Source organism: Gopherus evgoodei, chromosome 4 (genome assembly GCF_007399415.2).
Source record: "Gopherus evgoodei ecotype Sinaloan lineage chromosome 4, rGopEvg1_v1.p, whole genome shotgun sequence".
NCBI classification, from domain to species: Eukaryota; Metazoa; Chordata; order Testudines; family Testudinidae; genus Gopherus; species Gopherus evgoodei.
The window spans coordinates 124,322,059-124,345,871 of NC_044325.1; the positions used below are offsets into that span (position 1 = coordinate 124,322,059).

Genomic DNA, 23,813 nt, shown 5'->3' on the forward strand with positions numbered 1-23,813 from the left:
CTGTGGTAAGGGCAGGAAGGTTAGCAAATATGACTACCAGTGAGGTAGCTACTAAACTAGAGCTGGCCAGACTGGAAGCAGAAGAGAAGGCAAAAGACTGGGAGTTTCAACTGAAGCTCAAAGGAGCAGAAGCAGCCAGGGAGGAAGCTGCCCACAAAAGGGCTATGTAGTTAAAAGACAGAGAAATACAGGCCCAGATTGAGGCCCAGAAGCATGAACTGGCTGTTATGGAGTTGAGAAGATGGAACCCTTCCGCAGCCGGCTCCACTTCCCCAAAAATCCAGAAAAGGGAGCGACTATGTCCACAGTATGATGAATTCAATGATATTGCTGAATATTTCATCACCTTTGAGAGACTGTGCACCCTCCATGCAATTCCTGAAGATCAAAAGATGACCACATTAGTAGCAAAATTGACTGGAAGAGCTCTGGACATATTCAAAAAGATGCCTATTGAGGATGCTTCTGACTATGGTAAATTTAAGGATTGGTTTTGAAACAATTTCAAATTACACCTGAAACTTACAGAGTAAAATTTAGAGCCCTTAAGAGAGAGGCTGGACTAAGTAATGTGGCTTATGTAAACCAGATGAAGGATCTGTTAGATAAATGGGTCAAAGGAATGGGTGTAACTAGCTTGGAAGGGATGTGTGATTTGGTTGTACAAGAGCAGCTCCTGACTATGACCCATGATGATGTAAAACATTGTTTATGGGATAAGAAAATGGACACGGCAGAAAATCTTGCTTCTTATGCTGATCAGTACGAGTAGTCCCAGACCAACAGAGAGGTGGGGTAAATTGGAACAAAATGGGTGGAGGTGGAGGAGAGGAACAACCCTGGTTGCAGTTTGGGCGGATACCAGAAGGGACACCCCAAACCACAGCGTACCACCAGGGGCAGCCCAAGGCCCCACCTACACCCCAAGGAAAACCCCAGACACCTTATCATCCCACCGCACCATTCTCTAGCAACCCACCTTGCCCCAATGACCAGTCAGCAGGGCAATGTTCTAAATGTAATGAGCTGGGCCATGTGAAGGCCAACTGCCCCAGGAATCCCAACAGATTGCAATTCATTGCACCGGGGTCACATAAAAGGTCCTCAGACACAGATGCCTCCCAGATACCCTCAGAGCGAAGAGAAACTGTGAGTGTGGGCAGGAAGAAGGTTATTGCATGGAGGGACACTGGAGCACAGGAGTCAGCTATCCACCAATCCTTAGTGGACCCCAAATTCATCAACCCAGAGGCCCAAGTGATGATTCAACCCTTCAACTCAAACTCTTTTGACTTGCATACAGCCAAGTTGCCTGTCCAGTACAAGGGCTGGTCACGAATGTGGACTTCTGCAGTCTATGATGATTATCCTATTCCTATGCAGCTGGGGGAATACTTGGCCAACTATGTGAAGCTAGCCAAGAGGGTGGGAATGGTCACCTGCAGCCAGGCTAAACAAGCCTTCACACCTAGCTCTGTTCCTGAGCCTTCTACAAGGGCCCAGTCTGTGTTACCAGAGACCCAGACTGAGGTAGTGGAACTGGACCCTATGCCGATGTCTGCGACAGCAGTAGTGGATCCAGTCCCAGAGACACAGCCAGAACCAGTCCCAGAGCCAGAACTGGTGGAGCAACTAGTACGAGAACCATTGGCAGCCCTGAATCCAGCGCTTGCAACCCCGTTTGCAACTCCAATGCCAGAGGGCACCAACAAACCTGCATTGGCAGTAGCTGCTAAACCTGCACAAGAGGCTCAGCTGGAGCCTGAAATACAGAAAGTGGTTCACAGACAACAAAAACAACCCCATCGCCTATATCGCTTCCAGAGGGACCAAGACCAAGTCCACAATCCAGTGAGGAACTGGTGTCTCCAGCATCAAAGGAATAGTTCCAGGCAGAGCAGAAAGCAGATGAGAGCCTCCAGGGAGCTTGGACGGCAGCACAGAGCAACTCACTGCCTCAGCTCTTCCAATTGATCCTGGTTTGTTGTAGAAAGAAGAGTTTTATACAAGGAAACTTTCTGGTGAGCACCAGGAGCACTGGCATCCTCAAAGACAGTTGGTAGTTCCAACTAAGTACCGGGTAAAGCTCTTGAGCTTAGCCCATGGTCATCCTAGTGGCCATGCTGGGGTGAACAGGACCAAAGACTGTTTGGGGAGGTCATTCCACTGGGAAGGAATGGGCAAGGACATTTCTACCTATGTCCAGTCTTGGGAGGTGTGCCAAAGAGTGGGAAAACCCTAAGACCAGGTCAAAACCCCTCTCCAGCCACTCCCCATAATTAAGGTTACATTTCAGTGAGTAGCTGTGGATATTCTGGGTCCTTTCCCAAAAAAAACACCCAGGGGAAAGCAGTACATACTGACTTTCATGGATTTTGCCACCTGATGGCCGAAGTAGTAGCTCTAAGCAACACCAGGGATAAAAGTGTGTGCCAAGCATTAACAGACATTTTTGCCAGGGTAGGTTGGCCCTCTGATATCCTTACAGATTTGGGAACTAATTTCTTGGCAGGAATCATGAAAAGCCTTTGGGAAGCTCATTGGGTGAACCACTTGGTTGTCACCCCTTACCACCATCAAACAAATGGCCTGGTGGAGAAGATTAATGGAACTTTGGGGGCCATGATACGTAAATTCAAAAATGAGCACTCCAATGATTGGGACCTAGTGTTGCAGCAGTTGCTTTTTGCCTACAGGGTTGTACCACATCCCAATTTGGGCTTTTCACCATTTGAACTTGTATATGGCCATGAGGTTAAGGGGCCATTGGAGTTGGTGAAGGAGCAATGGGAGTGGTTTACGCCTTCTCCAGGAACTAACGTTCTAGACTTTGTAAGCAAGCTACAAAACACCCTCCGAAACTCTTTAGCCCTTGCTAGAGAAAACCTAAAAGATGCTCAGGAAGAGCAAAAGGCCTGGTATGATAAACATTCCAGAGAGCGTTCCTTCAAAGTAGGGGACCAGGTCATGGTCTTGAAGGTGCTCCAGGCCCATAAGATGGAAGCCTTCGTGAGAAGGGCCATTTATGGTCCAAGAGTGCCTTGGGAGCTGTTAACTATCTTATAGTGTCCCCAGTCTCAAACCTAAAGACTAAAGTGTACCATGTTAATTCTCTAAAGCCCTTTTATTCCAGAGAGTTAATGGTTCTTCAGTTTACAGCCCAGGGAGGAGATGACGCTGAGTGGCCTGAAGGTGTCTACCATGAAGGAAAAAGTGACAGTGGTGTGGAAGAGGTGAACCTCTCCATGACTCTCAGACGTATGCAGCGACAGCAGATCAAGGAGCTGTGCACTAGCTTCGTACCAATGTTCTCAGCCACCCGAGGATGGACCGAATGGGCCTACCATTCCAATGACACAGATTATGCTTGTCCAATTAGAGTCCAACCTTACCGGTGGCTCCTCAAGCCAAAATGGCTATAGAACAGGAGATCCAGGACATGCTACAGATGGGTGTAATCCAGCCCTCTGAAAGTGCATGGGCATCTCCATTGGTTCTAGTTCCCAAAACAGATGAGGAAATATGCTTTTGTGTGGACTACCATAAGCTAAATGCTGTAACTTGCCCAAACAAGTATCAATGACATGCACAGATGAGCTATTGGAAAAACTGGGACATGCCCAGTTAATCTCTACCTTAGATTTAACCAAGGGGTACTGGCAAGTATCATAGAATATCAGGGTTGGAAGGGACCTCAAGAGGTCATCTAGTCCACTCCAACCCCCTGCTCAAAGTAGAACCAATCCCCAATTTTTGCCCCAGATCCTAAATGGCCCCCTCCAGGATTGATCCCCCAAACCTGGGTTTAGCAGGCCAATACTTGAACCACCAAGCTATTCCCCCAGATGAATCTGCCATGGAAAGGTCAGCCTTTATCCCCCATAAGGGGATGTATGAATTTAATGTGCTCCCTTTTGGGCTGCGAAATGCACCTGTCACCTTCCAGAAACTTGTAGATAGTCTCCTAGTGGGATTGGGAGAATCTGCAATCACCTATCTTGACAATGTGGCCATATTTTCTGATTCATGGGTAGAACACCTGAAGCATCTATGGAAAGTCTTCAAGCACATAAGGGAGGCAGGACTAACTGTTAAGGCTAAAAAGTGTCAAATAGGCCTAAACAGAGTGACTTATCTTGGAGACTAGGTGGGTCAAGGAACTATCAACCCCTACAGGCCAAAGTGAATGCTATCCAAAAGTGGCCTGTCCCAAAGTCAAAGAAACAGGTTCAATCCTTCTTAGGCTTGGCTGGATATTACAGGTGATTTGTACCACACTACAGCCAAATCGCTGCCCCACTGACAGATCTGACCAAAAAGAAATAACCAAATGCAGTTCAGTGGACTGAAGAGTGTCAGAAGGCCTTTAACTAGCTTAAAGCGACACTCATGTCTGACCCTGTGCTAAGGGTCCCAGACTTTAACAAACCTTTCCTAGTAACCACAGATGCGTCCAAGCATGATGTGGGAGCAGTCTTAGTGCAGGAAGGACTGGATCAAGAATTCCATCCTATCGTGTTTCTCAGCAAAAAACAGTCTGAGAAGGAAAGCCGCTGGTCAATCACCGAAAAGAAATGTTACGCTATTTTGTACACTCTGGAAAAGCTACACTCATATGTTTGGGGATGGCGTTTCCACCTGCAAACCATCCAGGCTGTGCTGAAGTGGCTTCATACCATCAAGGAAAATAACAAAAAACTTCTTTGGTGGAGTTCAGCTCTCCAAGATTTTGATTTTGAAATACAACACATTTCAGGTTCAGCTTCTAACAGAGTGGCTGATGCACTCTCCTGTGAAAGCTTCCCAAAATCAGCTGATTAAAATTGTCCTTGAAATGTGAAAAATATTGTTAGTTTTTATATAATCAGTAGTATGTCTAAAGGTGCATGTGTCTTATTAACTCTGTTTCCTCCTAGAGCTCCAGGAAGAAATCACAGCCAGTGTGGAACAAGCTGTCCAGCATCATCTGTGATTTGGGGACATGTCATAAATATACACAGGGCAGCTGTACTGAATTGCCTTAACTGTAAGGGGTTAATCAGTGCAATTAACCTAGTTGACACTTGACCAGAAGGACCAATGGAGAAAGAAGATACTTTCAAATCTGGGGAGGGGGAGGTTTTGTTTGGGCTCTCTTTGTTTGTTCACTCTCTGGTTGGAGAGAGAGACCAGGCAGGAAAAACATCTGAAAACGTACCTAAAATGAGCATCTGAAGGTATGTCTACACTACGGGATTATTCCGATTTTGCATAAACTGGTTTTGTAAAACAGATTGTATAAAGTCGAGTGCACATGGCCACACTAAGCACATTAATTCGGCGGTGTGCGTCCATGTACCAAGACTAGCGTTGATTTCCAGAGCGTTGCACTATGGGTAGCTATTCCGTAGCTATCCCATCGTTCCCGCAGTCTCCCCCGCCCCTTGGAATTCTGGGTTGAGATCCCAGTGCCTGATGGGGCAAAAAACATTGTCGTGGGTGGCTCTGGGTACAGCCTCATCCCTCCCTCCGTGAAAGCAGCAGACAACCGTTTCGCGCCCTTTTTCCTGGCTGAACTGTGCAAACGCCATAGCATAGCAAGCATGGACCCTGCTCAGATCAAGACCGCAATCGTGGACTTTGTAAACACCTTGCGCATTCTTATGCAGTCTATGCTGAACCAGGACCTGAAAAGCCAGGCGAGGAGGAGGCAGCTATGGCAGCACGGCGACAAGAGTGATGAGGACATGGACACAGAATTCTCTCAAACTGCGGGGCCCTGCACTTTGGAGATCCTGCTGGTAATGGGACAGGTTCTAGCCATTGAAGGCCGATTTTGGGCCCGGGAAACAAGCACAGACTGGTGGGACCTCATAGTTTTGCAGGTGTGGGACGATTCACAGTGGCTGCAAAACTTTCGCATGCGTAAGGGCACTTTCATGGAACTTTGTGACTTGCTTTCCCCTGCCCTGAAACGTAATAATAACCAAGATGAGAGCAGCCCTCACAGTTGAGAAGCGAGTGGCAATAGCCTTCTGGAAGCTTGCAACGCCAGACAGCTACCGGTCAGTCGGGAATCAATTTGGAGTGGGAAAATCTACTGTGGGGGCTGCCGTGATGCAAGTAGCCAAAGCAATCATTAAGCTGCTGCTATGAAAGGTTGTGACTCGGAAACGTGCAGATCATAGTGGATGGCTTTGCTGCAATGGGATTCCCTAACTGTGGGGGGGCGATAGATGGAAATCATATCCCTATCTTGGCACCGGAGCACTAGGGCACCCAGTACATAAACCACAAGGGGTACTTTTCCATGGTACTGCAAGCACTGGTGGATCACAAGGGACGTTTCACCAACATCCACGTGGGATGGCCAGGAAGGGTTCATGACTTCCTCATCTTCAACAAGGGTCCTCATCTTCAGGAACACTACTCTGTTTAAAAGGCTGCAGCAAGGGAATTACTTCCCAGACCAGAAAATAACAGTTGGGGATGTTGAAATGCCTGTAGTTATCCTGGGGGACTCAGCCTACCCCTTGATGCCGTGGCTCATGAAGCCATACACAGGCAGCCTGGACAGCAGTCAGGAGCTGTTCAACTACAGGCTGAGCAAGTGCAGAATGGTGGTAGAATGTGCATTTGGTCGTTTAAAGGCGCGCTGGGGCACATTACTGACTTGCTCAGACCTCAGCCAAACCAGCGACCCCATTGTTATTGCTGCTTGCTGTGTGCTCCACAATCTCTGTGAGAGTAAAGGGGAGATCTTTATGGTGGGGCGGGAGGCTGAGGCAAATCACCTGGCCGCTGATTACGCACAGCCAGACACCAGGGCAATTAGAAGTGCACACCACGAAGCGGTGCGCATCAGAGAAGCTTTGAAAATGAGTTTCATCACGGGCCAGGATACGGTGTGACTGTTGTGTTTGTTTCCCCTTGATGAACTCCCCCCTTGATTGACTCATTCCCTGTAAGCAACCCACCCTCCCCCTTCGATTACAGCTTGCTTAAGGAAATAAAGTCACTAAGGTTTAAAAATCTTGTATTTTTTATTAAAAAGTCATTATAAAAAGAGAGAGAGAACTGACAAGGTATCCCGGATGGGGTTTGGGAGGAGGATAGGAGGGAAGGAAAAGGCCACTAAAAATATTTCAAAGTAATGACAGCCTTTTGGTTGGGCTGTCCATGGGGGTGGAGTGGGCGGGTGCACGAAGCCTTCCCCTATGCGTTCTTACACGTCTGGGTGAGGAAGATATGGAACATGGTGAGTGGTGAGGGTGGTTACACAGGGGCTGCAGCGGCACTCTGTGACCCTGCTGCTGTTCCTGAAGCTCCACCAGACGTCGGAGGATGTCAGTTTGATTACGCAGCAGCCCCAGCGTTGCATCCCAGCACCTCTGATCTTCCTGCCGCCACCTCTCATCTCGAGCGTCTCCTCACATTCATCCCTCCTATCCTCATGTTGGTCCCTCCTGTCCTCACGTTCACTGGCATCTTTCCTGTAATTTGATACCACGTCCTTCCACTCATTCAGATGAGCTCTTTCATTGCGGGTTACTTCCATGATTTCCAAGAACATTTCATCTAGCGTCTTTTTTTTCCTCCGCCTTATCTGAGATAGCCTTCGGGATGGAGTAGGGAGGCTTGAAAAATTTGCAGCTGCATGAGGGACGTAAAAAAGGGAGAGAAGCATTTAAAAACATACATTTTACAGAACAATGGTTATATTCTTTCACAGTGAACAACACTATTCACCTTACATAGCACATGTGATTTCACTACAAGGTCGCATTTTGCATCTTAATATTGAGTGCCTGCGGTTCTGGTGTTAGAGATCTCTCAGCTGCAGGTCCAGGCAGCAGAATTCAGCTTGCATGCAGCAATAGTAAGCCATTGTCTTTTGGCTTCTGCAGCCTTCATATACATAGTGCCCTCCTTTCCCAAATACCAAGCAAAGCCCGTTCAATGCTGTTTCTTTCCTGTTAACATGCAGCAGCAGAAACCACCCCCTGATCCAATTCTCTGGGATGATCGCTTTACTCCTCCCCCCATTGCGTGGCTGGTATCACGGAAGATCACTGCTAATCACCCCTCTTCCTCCCACCACCACGTGGCTGGTAGCAGGGAAGATCCTAGCCAAACGCAAAAAAGTACAGCGCCATTACCTCCCCTCCTCTCCCTCTGCTTGGCTACCTGCAAGGAAGGATTTCTTTTAAGCAACAGGCAAACAGGCCAATAGGAATGGCCAACTCTGTCCTCTTAATTAAATTCCTGAATTTCAACCAGGTTACCATGAATGATATCACTCTGCTGAGGATAACACAGCGAGATAAAGAACAGATGTTTCTTGAATGCCAGCAATCACTGGGACCATACGCAGCTAGGCTTGTCATGCAATGATACCAGATTACTTGCTACATGCATGGCACGGTCAAATGTCCTACCATGGTGGACGGAATAAGGCTGCCTTGCCCAGAAACCTTCTGCAAAGGCTTTTGGAGTATCTCCAGGAGAGCTTCATGGAGATGTCCCTGGAGGATTTCCGCTCCATCCCCAGACATGTTAACAAACTTTTCCAATAACTGTACTGGCCGCAAATGCATCCCAAGTCCTCAGGGCAAATCAATCATTAAAAAACTCTTTCTTTTAAACCATGTTTTATATTTACAAAGGTACACTCACCAGAGATTGCTTCTATGGCTTCATTGTCTGGGCTACTGGCTTGGGAGGGCTGGGAGGGTACTTCCGTCTGCGTGAGAAAAAGCTCCTGGCTGTTGGGGAGAAAGGAGTGCCGTGTGCTCTCTGCAAGCTCGTCCTCCTCTTCCTCCTCCTCATCTTCTCTGTCTGCAGAATCCTCAGGCACGGCTGAGATTACCAATCCCACCTCGGAATCCACGGACAGGGGTGGGATAGTGGTGGTGGACCTCCCTAGAATTGCATGCAGCTCAGCATAGAAGCTGATAATCCTAGGCGTACTAAGGGCTCTCAGTGCAATGTAAAAGCTGGATTGCACTTATGCTCTGAACACAAGCCTTAGAATCATAGAATCATAGAATATTAGGGTTGGAAGGGACCTCAGGAGGTCATCTAGTCCAACCCCCTGCTCAAAGAAGGACCAATCCCCTGTAGCTTGTCTATAGTTTATTTGTTATTGAGCGGTCCCTCTCCCTACCCTTGTTGATTAGGGTCTGCCTGAAGAAGGGGAAATCTCTGAGGCAGAGCCTTAAGGAACATGGCTTGCTGGAGGATTTCCTGAAGAAACACCCCCTTACAACCTGGCCTCCAAGTATTTCCCCAGCCTGGCCAAAGAGGCTGCCAGCGAGCCCCTAACAAACTACATGGACGTGAGTATGGCAGGAGAGCAGGTCTTGTAGCCTCCCTTTCCTCACCAAAGCTTCCCACTCCTCTGCCAACAGCTGATCTTGTCCTCCTCCCAAAAGGACCTCAACCCACTCCTCCACTGATGTGCTTCCAACCAAGCACATACCTTGCTGCAGCCAAGAACCCTCCCCAGCCCCAGCGCAGGGCCACCCAGCCTTCAGCTGTGATTGGATGGCATTAAGAAGACCATCTGGAATAGTGCTTCCAGGGTCTACTGGCTTCCTCCTTCCCAGCACACCTTCCCATACATTGAGATTAAAGGGTCTGAGGCTAAATAAGTATGTGCATCAGATCACCTGTTGCTATTGGATGCCAGCAGGTGCTAGAAGCCATGCTGGACAAAGTGATGGCAGAGAAACACAGTTCAGGCTGAGCCTTTAGCAAGGATACCATAGCCCAGATCATTAGTTGGTGTAAATCAGCTGGAAAAGTATGCTGGTTCACTCTAGCTGATGATCTAATTCTTGGATGGTGATGGTTCCCTCTCTTTATGTAATTTTTTTATTCTGCTTTGACAGGTGGATTATTATGGAACCATCTCCATTGGCACCCCAGCCCAGGATTTCACTGTCGTGTTCGATACTGGTTCCTCCAACCTGTGGGCGCCCTCCGTGTACTGCTCTAGCGCAGCCTGCAGTAAGTTACCTGCAATGCCTCTTGCCTTGATACATGAGCAGGGCGGACAGATTGAAATCAAAGAGATTTAAATCAGCAAGGAGGAAACCTTGACTGAAATAATTGATTTTAATCTTGCTTTGCATTTGTACTTTTTAGTTATTTTTCTAAAGGAAGTTGATTCTCACTGGTTTGTAACCACTATAAAAAGGTTGATTTGCAACTATATATAGCCTTTACATTACATTTGGTACTTCTTTTAGCAAATCAGGAGTATAGACTATGTCAATACACATTTATTTAAGCTATTAACATAGCTTTACATACATTTATTCAGTTTCATAATTTGCATGTTTTTTAGCTATTTTAGAAAATGAAGGAGGAATTTCTTATTTACTACAGAATGATTAATTTTTGATTTGTGTCAAACTCAATTTGGCTGGAAACTGGAATTAAATTTAAAATGCAAAATCCAGCTTTTTAAAAAAAAAGTTAAATAAAATTTCTTTAAATTGGCTGTATATATAAGAAATAAAAAATTATCAAAACATGTTTTGCATTTAAAACTAACAGATTTATGAAACAAAGGAAGTGTTATCTGTAGTCAGTGAATTGAACTCTTGTTTCTGACCAGTGTGTTCTTCAAGATTTTAGAACTTGTAGAGCTCACCCTCTCATACTTAGCTTTTATTCAGAGATTGGAAGAGGAAAACAAGTGTTCCCACTTTTTCAACTCCCAATCAGTTTCTTAAGTTGGAATGAACTAGTTCGTGAACTGAGCTAATTAATAAACTGACTTGAAGAAAGTATTCTCTCTGCACCTGTGGAAGAGGCTACTGCTGTCAAAAGCTCATTTAGCACTGGAATAAACTCTGGTTCCAGGAGCTGAGTCAGTGAAATCCTCCAGTTCGGTTGATTTTGTTTAAAGCTAGGAAACATGCACTGCTGAATAGTAACCATTGTACTTAAATTAAATGATTTAGTAGATTTTAGTAAGTTTAGGCCTTTCCTATGTTATCATAATTTCAGGGTTAATTTTAAAAAGGTTTATTTTTTTTAAAAATCAATTTTTTAAAAACAAATCAATTTTTATCCATCCCAGAAGTCAGAGAGTAGCAGGTCTCCCTCCATTGTCCCTCCATGTTCTGCACAGTGTCAGAGGGGGAATGGGCCCTAGTAAGGTCAGAATTTAAATCCACAAAGGTACATAGGTGTGGCATAGTGCTGGGATGCGTGACTCTTCAGCATCCTGGTCCCACCAAGGAATTCACGGTCTCACTAGTCACCCAGGCTCTCCATACAACGCATGGGGAGAGTTACAAGTGTCAATCTGTGAACATCTGACTCATCTGTACTTGCAGCAAACCACAACAAATTCAACCCATCAGACTCCATCACCTACGAGGCCACCAGCCAGAGCCTCTCCATCCAGTATGGCACTGGCAGCATGACCGGAATCCTGGCCTATGACACCGTTCAGGTAAATTACAAGAAAGCATGAAAGCTCCTGGAGCAGACATGGTGAAAGATTAGGAGTTGGAAGGACAGGACGCATCTGGGAAGCTAAAGCAGGAATGCCACTTTCTGTGAACTGGGAGATGGAGATAAAGAAAGGGAAGAGAACTGGTGATGCAGCCAATCACTGACTATTCTCATATGGAGCGGGTGGGGTGAGACCACAGTGCAGGGTTTGGCAGCCTCTGAGAACTCCCCAGGCGATAAGGACCCTGTGATAGACTTGGCAGCTTCTCCCAGAGCGTAGGTTGTGTCTGATTATCCCCATCCCTCTCCCAAGGTTGGAGGCATTGCGGACACCAAACAGATCTTTGGTCTGAGTGAAACTGAGCCCGGATCCACCTTTTACTATGCCCCCTTTGACGGGATCCTGGGTCTGGCCTTCCCCAGCATCGCCTCTTCTGGAGCCACCCCCATCTTTGACAACATGATCAAGGAGGGTTTGGTGTCCCAAGACCTCTTCTCTGTCTACCTGAGCTCGTAAGTCAGGGCTGGAAATGGCCCATTTGTTGCAGTGAGATTCACGTTCCTATAGCGTCTCTCACAATGAGTGGTCCCTGTGATATTAGCTTCAGAAGTCCCAAAAGCAGCCACCTTGAGTGGAACGCAGCAGCTATTCTCTGCTGGTGATGTATGTTTTTGGGAGCAGAAATGAACACTAGTATCTCTAATGCTTAGATAAAAGCATCAGGGTCCTGTCAAGCACTGCCCAATGCCAAGGTAGGTCATAGATATTAGACTGACTCCTGGGGGAAGAATTCCCCCTAACATGGCACCTACATGGTTCCCTCACTCAGCATTTTCTAGCAGCAGACTGAACTGTCTGCTCAGTACTGACTCCAAGGGAAGAGCAACACCTACTGAGTGACTGACAACACTGAGCCCTTCCTTGGAAGTCTCCCATCCAGTTTTAGGGCAGGCCCAACCCTGCTTAGCTTTTGAGATCTAGCAAGAGACATTTAGCAAAGTAGGGGCAGAGGGTTCCTCTCATCCAACCGGATGTGCTCAGCTCTGACTCTACCCGAGCACTGCCCACCTGTGGCCCTTTTCTAACAAATGGAGCATTTGCTATTGTCTCCTTAGCCGATCATTCATGGATCTTCCTTGACTCTCCTCTCTCCTTTCTCCAGTGATGAGCAGAGCGGGAGCGTCGTGATGTTTAGTGTCATTGACTCATCTTACTACTCTGGGAGCCTGAAATGGATCCCTCTCTCTGCTGAGACTTACTGGGAAATCACCATGGACAGGTATCACCCACCCCTTGGCCCTTCCCCTTCATCAGGCCACCTTGAGGAAACAGGCAAAAGGAGATGCATGCAGGAACTCAACTTGCAGAGTCTAGACAAGATGAGAGACAAAGGAGTAGGAATCACACCTTCCTTGGAGCTATTGGAAAGGGACTCACCAGTGAAGAGGTTAGATCAGTGGTTCTCCACCTCATCCACACCGGGAACCCTGTCTCGTCTGGCCAGCTCTGCTTAGCAATAAAGTAAAGGGTAGGGTGATCACAAGCCCTTGACATCTGTTTGTGACCCCCAGGGCAGATTGGTCACAGTCCCAGGAGGCTGTAGGATGAGGATCAACAGGAAATATCCAAGGAAGGAGAGGTCTAGGCTGAAATATCAGGGGAAAATTCTTGGCACTTGTAGCAAGGGGGCGGTGGGGCAGCTCCACCCTGCAGGCCTCTCACTGCTGGCTCGTGGGCTGAGTGGGAATGAGATCGGGAGTGTTCCTGGGGATAAACAAACTAGGGAAATACAACCTAGATGCAACTACTATAAGGTGGGTGCATAACTGGTTGGAAAACCATTCCCAGAGAGTAGTTATCAGTGGTTCACTGTCAAGCTGGAAGGGCATACCGAGTGGGGTCCCATCCTACAGGGGTCAGTCCTCAGTCCAGTTCTGTTCAATATCTTCATCAATGATTTAGATAATGGCATAGAAAGTACACTTATAAAGTTTGTAAACGATACCAAGCTGGGAGGGGTTGCAAGTGCTTTGGATGACAGGATTAAAATTCAAAATGATCTGGACAAACTGGAGAAATAGTCTGAAGTAAATAGGATGAAATTCAATAAGGACAAATGCAAAGCACTCCACTTAGGAAGGAACAATCAGTTGCACACATACAAAATGGGAAATGACTGACTAGGAAGGAGTACTGAGGAAAGGGATCTGGGGGTCATAGTGGATCACAAGCTAAATATAAGTCAACAGGGTAACATTGTTGCAAAAAAGCGAATATCATTCTGGGATGTATTAGCAGGAGGGTCGTAGGCAAGACACGAGAAGTAATTCTTCCGCTCTACTCCACGCTGATTAGGTCTTAACTGGAGTATTGTGTCCAGTTTTAGCTGCCACATTTCAGAAAAGATGTGCACAAATTGGAGAACTTCCAGATAAGAGCAACAAAAATGATTAAAGGTGTAGAAAACATGACCTATAAGGGAAGATTGAAAAAATTGGGTAGTTTAGTCTGGAAAAGAGAAGATTGAGAGGGGACATATGTCATAAACAGATAGCTAAGGGTTAATGTCTCTTTCACCTGAAGCACCTGACCAAAGGACCAATCAGGAAACAGGATTTTTTCAACTCTGGGTGGAGGGAAGTTTGTGTCTGAGTTCTTTGTCTTCTGCCTGAATCTCTCTCAGCTAGAGAAGGATTTTTCTATTTTCTGCTTTTCTAATCTTCTGTTTCCAAGTTGTGAGTACAAAGTTGGTTTTTTGTTTTGTATTTACATGTCTATAGTTGCTGGAGTGCTTTAAATTGGATTTTTTTCCATAAGGCTGTTTATTCATATTTCTTTTAAGCAATTGACCCTGTATTTGTCACCTTAATACAGAGAGACCATTTTTATGTATTTTCTTTCTTTTTATATAAAGCTTTCTTTTTAAGACCTGTTGGAGTTTTTCTTTAGTGGGGAATTTCAGGGAAATTGAGTCTGTACTCACCAGGGAATTGGTGGGAGGAAGAAGTCAGGGGGACATCTGTGTGTGTTAGATTTACTAGCCTGACTTTGCATACCCTCTGGGTGAAGAGGGAAGTAATTCTGTTTTCCAGGACTGGGAACGGGGAGGGTGGAGTCCCTCTGTTTAGACTCACGGAATTTACTTCTGTGTATCTCTCCAGGAACACCTGGAGGGGGGGAGAAGAGAAAAGGTTTATTTCCCTTTGTTGTGAGACTCAAGGGATTTGGGTCTTGGGGTCCCCAGGGAAGGTTTTTTTGTGGGGACCAGAGTGCCCCAAAACACTCTAATTTTTTGGGTGGTGGCAGCTTTATCAGGTCCAAGCTGGTAACTAAGCTTGGAGGTTTTCATGCTAACCCCCATATTTTGGACGCTAAGGTCCAAATCTGGGACTAGGTTATTGACATGGTGCTAGCGGTGGGATAGATAGAATCCAGAAGCCAGTAGGAATATTATATTTTTCTTTTCTCTGCTAGGGGCTTTTTAGCAGAGAGGGTTTGGTTTTAAAAGGAACCAGAGAGAATTTTTTTTCTTCTGCTCTCTCTGGCAGTTGTGGCTTGCATATTAAGCAAGAAACCATTAAGAGACTATTTCGGGTCTTTTGTCAGACAATAGCACTCCCATTAGGAGGCAAATACCAGCACTATATACATGCAAATAAAGTGGTTTTTCTGGTTTACTTAACATTGAAAAGATTAGCTAAAGGAAGAAAGGGAAAAAGGCACTGTTGCTAGGCAGACCCCAGGAGGCAACAGAACCTGCAGTTCAGAAGATAAACACCAAAGGGCACCCCAACACAAAAAAACAAAAACCATGCCTTCCAATACAAAAATGGTGGCCAAAAAACAAATCAAAAAAGCTGAACACAGGCAACAACTGAAAATAAAACAAAAAAAATGAAACTAAGAGAAAGAAAAAAAAAAGGCAGCCTACCAAAGAGAACAAGCAGCCAGAGAGGCGGCCTACAAAAAAGATCAAGAAGCCAGAAATGCAGACCACCAAAAACAGCTGGAACTCCAGAGGGAAGCCCACCAACAGGCCATGGAATTAGAAAAGGCTAAGCAAAACACAGCCAACCCTAACAACCCTGCGCCAATGATTGTTCCACAGCACAGGAAATTTCCCACCTACAAGGCAGGTGATGACACCGAGGCCTTCTTGGAAAATTTTGAAAGAGCCTGTCTTGGGTACCGCATCCCTGAAAACCAGTACATGGTAAAATTGAGGCCACAGCTCAGTGGACCTTTAGCAAAGGTGGCAGCTGAAATGCCTAAGGAGAACATAAACAACTATAAACTTTTTCAAACCAAGGCCAGATACAGAACGGGAATAACCCCGGATCATGGCCGTCGGCGTTTCAGAACCCAAAAGTGAAAACCAAATGTGTCATTTCCCAAACACGCCTACTATGTTGGGAAAAATTATGAGGCCTGGATATCAGGACACAATGTTAAAACCTTGGAAGAACTGCACCTCCTCATACAAATGGAGCAGTTCTTGGATGGTGTTCCTGAGGACATAAAACGGTACATACAAGATAAAAAACCCAAAAATCTTGCTGAGGGGGGGGAAATTGAAGCCAGATGAATGAAAGTGGCAGAAAGCAAAAAAGCTCCGGTCAAGGGGAACGAATACCCCAGGGGGCACACCGACCATAAACCCTACAACCGAGGACAGCCAAAGACCCCACATACAACCCAAGTAAAGCCACAGACGCCCTATTCTTCCACCTCACCAGTCTCCAGTAACTCACTTCGGCCCAGTGACCCATCAGATGGAAGATGCTTTAAGTGTAATGAACTGGCCAACTGTCCAAAGAACACCATGCGAGTGCAATTCATTACACCACCATCACACCAAAGATCCCCAGGCCCAGATGCCTCTCAAATACCCTTGGAGCGGAGGGAAAATTTGAGAGTGGGCGGAAAGAAGGTTACTGCATGGAGAGACACGGGGGCACGAGTGTCAGCTATCCACCAATCCTTCATAGACCCCAAATTCATCAACCCAAAGGCCAAAGTGACAATTTACCCCTTCATGTCAGAAGCTGTAGACTTGCCTACAGCTGAACTGCCTGTCCAGTACAAAGGCTGGTCAGGAATGTGGACTTTTGCAGTCTATGACAATTATCCTATCCCCATGCTACTGGGGGAAGACTTGGCCAACCAGGTGAAGCGGGCCAAGAGAGTGGGAATGGTTACACGTAGCCAAAGCAGGCAAGCTTCCAGACCCATTCCTGTTCCTGAGCCATCCACAGATGCCCCGTCTGTGTTACCAAAGACCCAGACAAAGGTAGTGGACCCGGATTCCATGCCAACCACTGAAACAGCCACAGCACCTCCAGTCCCAAGCCAGGAACTGGAACAGCAACCAGCACCAGCAATTGCAACCACATCTTCAAACTCAACGCCAGAGGGCGCCAGCGAGCCAGAACTGGCAGAAGCAACAGACAGCCATACCCAAAAGGCCAGCCCGAGCCTGAAATACCCTCAGGTGCACCAGCGGAGAGTGGTTCACCAGCCACGGAAACAACCCCATCACCTACATCACTTCCAGAGGGACCAAGCCCAAGTCCCCAGTCTGAGGAAGAACTGGTGACCGCAGCCTCAAGGGAACAGTTCCAGACTGAGCAGGAAGCAGATGATAGCCTTCAGAAAGCTTGGGCGGCGGCACGGAGCACCCCACCGCCTCTCAGCTCTTCTAATCCATCCCGGTTTGTTATAGACCAAGGACTTTTATACAAGGAGATTCTTTCTGGTGGACACCGGAAAGAATGGCAGCCGCAAAAACAGTTGGTGGTTCCAACTAAGTACTGGGGGAAACTCTTAAGCTTAGCCCATGATCATCCCAGTGGCCATGCTGGGGTGAACAGAACCAAGGACCGGTTGGGAAAGTCCTTCCACTGGGAGGGGATGGGCAAGGATGTTGCCAAGTATGTCCGGTCTTGTGAGGTATGCCAAAGAGTGGGAAAACCCCAAGACCAGGTCAAGGCCCCTCTCCAGCCACTCCCCATAATTGAGGTCCCATTTCAGCGAGTAGCTGTGGATATTCTGGGTCCTTTCCCAAAAAGACACCCAGAGGAAAGCAGTACGTACTGACTTTCGTGGACTTTGCTACCCAATGGCCGGAAGCAGTAGTTCTAGGCAACACCAAGGCTAACACTGTGTGCCTGGCCCTAACAGACATTTTTGCCAGGGTAGGTTGGCCCTCCGACATCCTTACAGATTCAGGATCTAATTTCCTGGCAGGGACCATGCAAAAACTGTGGGACACACATGGGGTGAACCACTTGGTTGCCACCCTGTACCACCATCAAACCAGTGGCCTGGTGGAAAGGTTTAATGGAACTTTGGGGGCCATGATACGTAAATTCGTCAACGAATACTCCAATAATTGGGACCTAGTGTTGCAGCAGTTGCTGTTTGCCTACAGGGCTGTACCACATCCCAGTTTAGGGTTTTCACCGTTTGAACTTGTGTATGGTCACGAGGTTAAGGGGCCATGACAGTTGGTGAAGCAGCAATGGGAGGGGTTTACGCCTTCTCCAGGAACTAAGATTCTGGACTTTGTACGCAACCTACAAAGCACCCTCCGACACTCTTTAGCCCTTGCTAGAGAGAACCTAAAGGATGCTCAGAAAGAGCAAAAGGCCTGGTATGACAGACATGCCAGAGAACGTTCCTTCAAGGTAGGAGACCAGGTTATGGTCTTGAAGGCGCAACAGGCCCATAAAATGGAAGCATCATGGGAAGGGCCATTCACGGTCCAAGAGCGCCTGGGAACTGTAAACTACCTCATAGCATTTCCCAATTCCTCACTAAAGCCCAGAGTGTACCATGTTAATTCTCTCAAGCCTTTCTATTCCAGAGACTTACAGGTTTGTCAGTTTACAGTCCAGGGAAATGATGCTGAGTGGCCTGATGGTGTCTACTACGATGGGAAAAAAGACGGTGGCGTGGAAGAGGTGAACCTCTCAACCACCCTGGAACGTCTGCAGAGGCAACAAATCAAGGAGCTGTGCACTAGCTTCGCCCCATTGTTCTCAGCCACCCCAGGACGGACTGAACGGGCATACCACTCCATTGACACAGGTAATGCTCATCCAATTAGAATCCCACCCTACCGGTGTCTCCTCATGCCCAAGCTGCTATAGAACGGGAGATCCAGAACATGCTACAGATGGGTATAGTCCGCTCATCTACCAGTGCATGGGCATCTCCAGTGGTTCTGGTACCCAAACCAGATGGGGAAATACGCTTTTGCGTGGACTACCGTAAGCTAAATGTGGTAACTCGTCCAGACAACTATCCAATGCCCCACACCGATGAGCTATTGGAAAAGTTGGGACGGGCCCAGTTCATCTCTACAATAGACTTAACCAAGGGGTACTGGCAAGTACCACTAGATGAACCTGCCAAGGAGAGGTCAGCATTCGTCACCCATGCAGGGGTGTATGAATTTAATGTCCTTCCTTTCGGCCTTCGAAATGCACCCGCCACCTTCCAGAGGCTGGTAGATGGTCTACTAGCAGGACTGGGAGATTATGCAGTTGCCTACCTCGATGATGTGGCCATTTTTTCTGACTCCTGGCCCGAACACCTACTACACCTGGAAAAGGTCTTTGAGCGCAACAGGCAGGCCGGACTAACTGTTAAGGCCAAAAAGTGTCAAATAGGCCAAAACAGAGTGACTTACCTGGGGCACCAGGTGGGTCGAGGAACCATAAACCCCCTACAGGCCAAGGTGGATGCTATCCAAAAGTGGCCTGTCCCACGGTCAAAGAAACAGGTCCAATCCTTCTTAGGCTTGGCCGGGTACTACAGGCGATTTGTACCACACTACAGCCAAATCGCTGCCCCACTGACCAACTTGACCAAAAAGACCCAGCCAAATGCAGTTAAGTGGACTGATGAGTGTCAAAAGGCCTTTAAACAGCTTAAGGCGACGCTAATGTCTGACCCTGTACTCAGGGCCCCGGATTTTGACAAGCCATTCCTAGTAACCACGGATGCATCTGAGCGTGGTATAGGAGCAGTGCTCATGCAGGAAGCAACAGATCACAACTTCCATCCTGTCGTGTTTCTCAGCAAGAAACTGTCTGAGAGGGAAACTCACTGGTCAGTCAGTGAAAAGGAATGTTATGCCATTGTGTATGCCCTGGAAAAGCTACGCCCATATGTTTGGGGACGGCGGTTCCAGCTACAAACTGACCATGCTGCACTAAAGTGGCTTCATACTGCCAAGGGGAACAACAAGAAACTTCTTCGTTGAAGTTTAGCTCTCCAAGATTTTGATTTTGAAATTCAGCACATCTCAGGAGCTTCTAACAAAGTAGCTGATGCACTCTCCCGTGAGAGTTTCCCAGAATTCAGTAGTTAAAAAGTGTTCTTAAAATGTAGACGTCTGTTAGTTATATACCTAGTGGTATACGTAAAGGTGCATGTGTTGTAGTAATCTGTTTATTTTAAAGTTCTAGAAGGAAATCGCCGCCAGTGAGCTTCCCACTGTCTGCAATTTGGGGGACGTGTCATAAACAGATAGCTAAGGGTTAATGTCTCTTTCACCTGAAGCACCTGACCAAAGGACCAATCAGGAAACAGGATTTTTTCAACTCTGGGTGGAGGGAAGTTTGTGTCTGAGTTCTTTGTCTTCTGCCTGAATCTCTCTCAGCTAGAGAAGGATTTTTCTGTTTCCTGCTTTTCTAATCTTCTGTTTCCAAGTTGTGAGTACAAAGTTGGTTTTTTGTTTTGTATTTACATGTCTATAGTTGCTGGAGTGCTTTAAATTGGATTTTTTTCCATAAGGCTGTTTATTCATATTTCTTTTAAGCAATTGACCCTGTATTTGTCACCTTTATACAGAGAGACCATTTTTATGTATTTTTCTTTCTTTTTATATAAAGCTTTCTTTTTAAGACCTGTTGGAGTTTTTCTTTAGTGGGGAATTCCAGGGAAATTGAGTCTGTACTCACCAGGGAATTGGTGGGAGGAAGAAGTCAGGGGGACATCTGTGTGTGTTAGATTTACTAGCCTGACTTTGCATACCCTCTGGGTGAAGAGGGAAGTAATTCTGTTTTCCAGGACTGGGAACGGGGAGGGTGGAGTCCCTCTGTTTAGACTCACGGAGTTTATTTCTGTGTATCTCTCCAGGAACACCTGGAGGGGGGGAGAAGGGAAAAGGTTTATTTCCCTTTGTTGTGAGACTCAAGGGATTTGGGTCTTGGGGTCCCCAGGGAAGGTTTTTTTGTGGGGACCAGAGTGCCCCAAAACACTCTAATTTTTTGGGTGGTGGCAGCTTTATCAGGTCCAAGCTGGTAACTAAGCTTGGAGGTTTTCATGCTAACCCCCATATTTTGGACGCTAAGGTCCAAATCTGGGACTAGGTTATTGACAACATAACAACAGTTTTCAAGTATGTAAAAGGTTGTTACAAGGAGGAGGAAGAAATTTTTTTTCTTAACCGCTGAGGACAGGACAAGGAGCAAAGGGCCTAAATTGCAGCAAGGGAGGCTTAGGTTGGACATTAAGAAAAACTTCCTAACAGTCAGGGTGGTTACCCACTGGAATAAATTGCCTAGGGAGGTTGAGGAATCTCCATCATTGGGGATTTTTAAGAACAGGATAGACAAACATCTGTCAGGGATGGTCTAGATAATACTTATTCCTGCGATGAGTGCAGGGGACTAGACTAGATGATCTCTTGAGGTCCTTCCAGTCCTTTGATTCTATGTTCCCCTGACTGACTCTCTCTTCTAGCATCACCATTGATGGAGAGACAATCGCTTGCTCTGGAGGCTGCCAGGCTATCATTGATACTGGCACATCTCTGCTGGCTGGGCCCTCTACTGGCATCTCCAACATTGACTCCTACACTGGTGCCAGCAATGGCACGGTAAGGGCAGAGAGAAAGGACAGATACTTCTAGAGGTGTCTGCTACACACGGATGTGATGCTCCATCTCTCTCATTAGGGAACTTGCTGCCCAAAACATGTCTAACCTTTTCTCCATGTGTTGCCTTCCTCTCTGCAGATCAGCTGCAGTGCCATGAGCAGCCTGCCCAACATCGTCTTCACCATCAACGGCATCGAGTTCCCTGTGCCCGCCAGTGCCTACATCATTGATGTGAGTGTCCTGCTCAGAAAGCTGCCTCAGGGTCTCTTAGCCAGGGCTTATGCATGAGGCCATTGCGCTGAGTGTGCTGGCAACATTCTCTTGCACAGCTGGCATGAGCCTACAGGAGCATCACTGAGACGCAGCTCAGAGTCTGTCCCCAGTATGAGTGTGGGGCGGCAGAGAGCTCTTCCTCCAAAGGGCTCCAGGGGAGGGATGTTTGAGATCAAGGCAGGTCCACAGTGAAAGTGACATACCGGAAGAGCAGCGAGGCAGGCTGTAGAACTCGCCACCGCAGGAAATCACCAGGGTGGGAGCTTTACTGAATTAGGAGAGAATTATATGAGCAGCTACCCCAGCTAGGAGGTTAGATCAAGAAAGATCACTGCCTCGTGCTCCAGGGCCTGGGCATCTGAGTATCAGGAAGGAGTTTTCCTCCCTCTTGATAAAAGTTTGCTCCCATCTGAGGAGGAACAGGCAAACTGCTTTACCAGCACACAGCAACACCAGCTGGTAGCAGGCAGTGGGAAAACCCAAATCCAGTTATAATCACAGCAGGATTTCTAGTGGCAGAACATAATCGCTCCCTTTGGAATCTGGCCAGGAGCCTGGAGAGAGCACGCTTTGCCTCCCCAATGGATGTGTCATGAACAGAAGTGGTCAGGACCTTGCTTCTCTTCCCAGTTGACAGACTGCACCCCTTAGGCTCAAGCTGAAGCACTGAGGCTGTTCTGAGACCCAGATCCACAAAGTTAGCTTACTGGGAGTTAGGCATCTAAGTAGCACCAAAAACTGGGGCCTAACTCACCTATACCACTCCCTGCAGCCCACAGAGGTGTCACATCAAAGTCCCACCTAGTCTAATTCTCCTTAGTGTGGGAGCTCTGAGATCCCAGCCCAAGATGGTACAGGCACAGACACCTGCAGGCCCTACAGGATGATAACTCACTGAAGTTCCAGCCCAATAATTACCATGTCCCCTTTTCCCCAGTGAAGGAGTCAGGGTCTTGTACCTCCGGCTTTGAAAGCATCGACGTCGGAGGGCTCTGGATCCTCGGAGATGTCTTCATCCGCTAGTACTATGTTGTCTTTGACAGGGCCAACAACCAGATGGGCCTGGCCTCTGTGGCATGAACACAGCACCATCCCCAGGACACTCCCATGGAACACTGACCCCGGAGAGTCTCTGTTTCTCTAGAGCTAAACACAGTGTATCAGTCTAGTGACCCTCCACCCCACACTCACCCTCTATCTCATAATCTTACCCACAGTAGAATAAAGGAATATAAGAGCATTTGAGTGAATTGTTTCTCTTTTATGGAGTGAATGACTCGGAGACCACCACTGGAAGAGAGATGTACCTTCTGCCAGAGCCCCTCATTCCTGATCTGTAGTCCATACTGCTATTCCAGCCTTGCCCCTCCCCATTTCCCACGCTGCCAACTCTCCTCACTCCTGCCCCATTTGATTTTGTTATTTCCATAGAAACTTGTGTAATGGTTTTTTGAGTGTGAGCCCTGCAGTGAAACCCACATAGTGACCTGAGCTCTGTCCTTTCCTGCATTTTCCTGCTGAGTTATCTGCACATTAGCTCCCCATACTAGGGGGTCAGAGGATGCTCTTTGGTCTAATGATTCACACCTGCTCACTGGCTGTGCCCATCCTGCTGTCTTTCACCCTGGAGCTGGCTGGGGGATGCCTGGTTGCCCAGCGCTCGGTGCCGTTCACGTCTATGTCAGAGTCCCTGCTCTGAGTCATGGTCTCTGACGGACAGAACAGTTACGGTCTGAGCCAGTATCCAGTAAAGACTCCCATTGACTCCACTGGGATTTTGATCAGGCCCTTAGTGTGCGGGAGCCCATCTCCTGGCCCACACTTCAGTGCTGTTCCATACACTGCAGCAAGTCCCAGGCTGGCTCACTAAGACAGCTGGGATTTGCTCTGGGACCAGAAAGTGACCTAGTCCTTAGTGCTCCTCATCAACACAAACGAGGACAGCCAGGGCCAGCAGGAGCTAAGGGTCTATGGAGGGGGTGTTACATTCCGAGGTACTGATAGGGCTGGGGCAGATTTCACTGCATGTTAGAAATTAGGAAGAGCCTGATTCTGTCAGTGATGAGGTCCAGCTAGCCCAGTTTCCTGTCTCTGGCACCAGCTGCTTTAGAGGAAACTCCAGAATGAATAAGCAGGGACAGATTTCACTTCACTGGGGAAACTCAGGAATAGCCAGACTGGATCTGAGCTGAGGTCTAT

General features: G+C 47.3%; 1 pseudogene; it reads left to right on the forward strand.

Moving 5' to 3' along the window:
- The first annotated feature begins 227 nt into the window (after positions 1-227).
- Positions 228-22,694, forward strand: LOC115651217 (annotated as a pseudogene).
- The last annotated feature ends 1,119 nt before the right edge of the window (positions 22,695-23,813 follow it).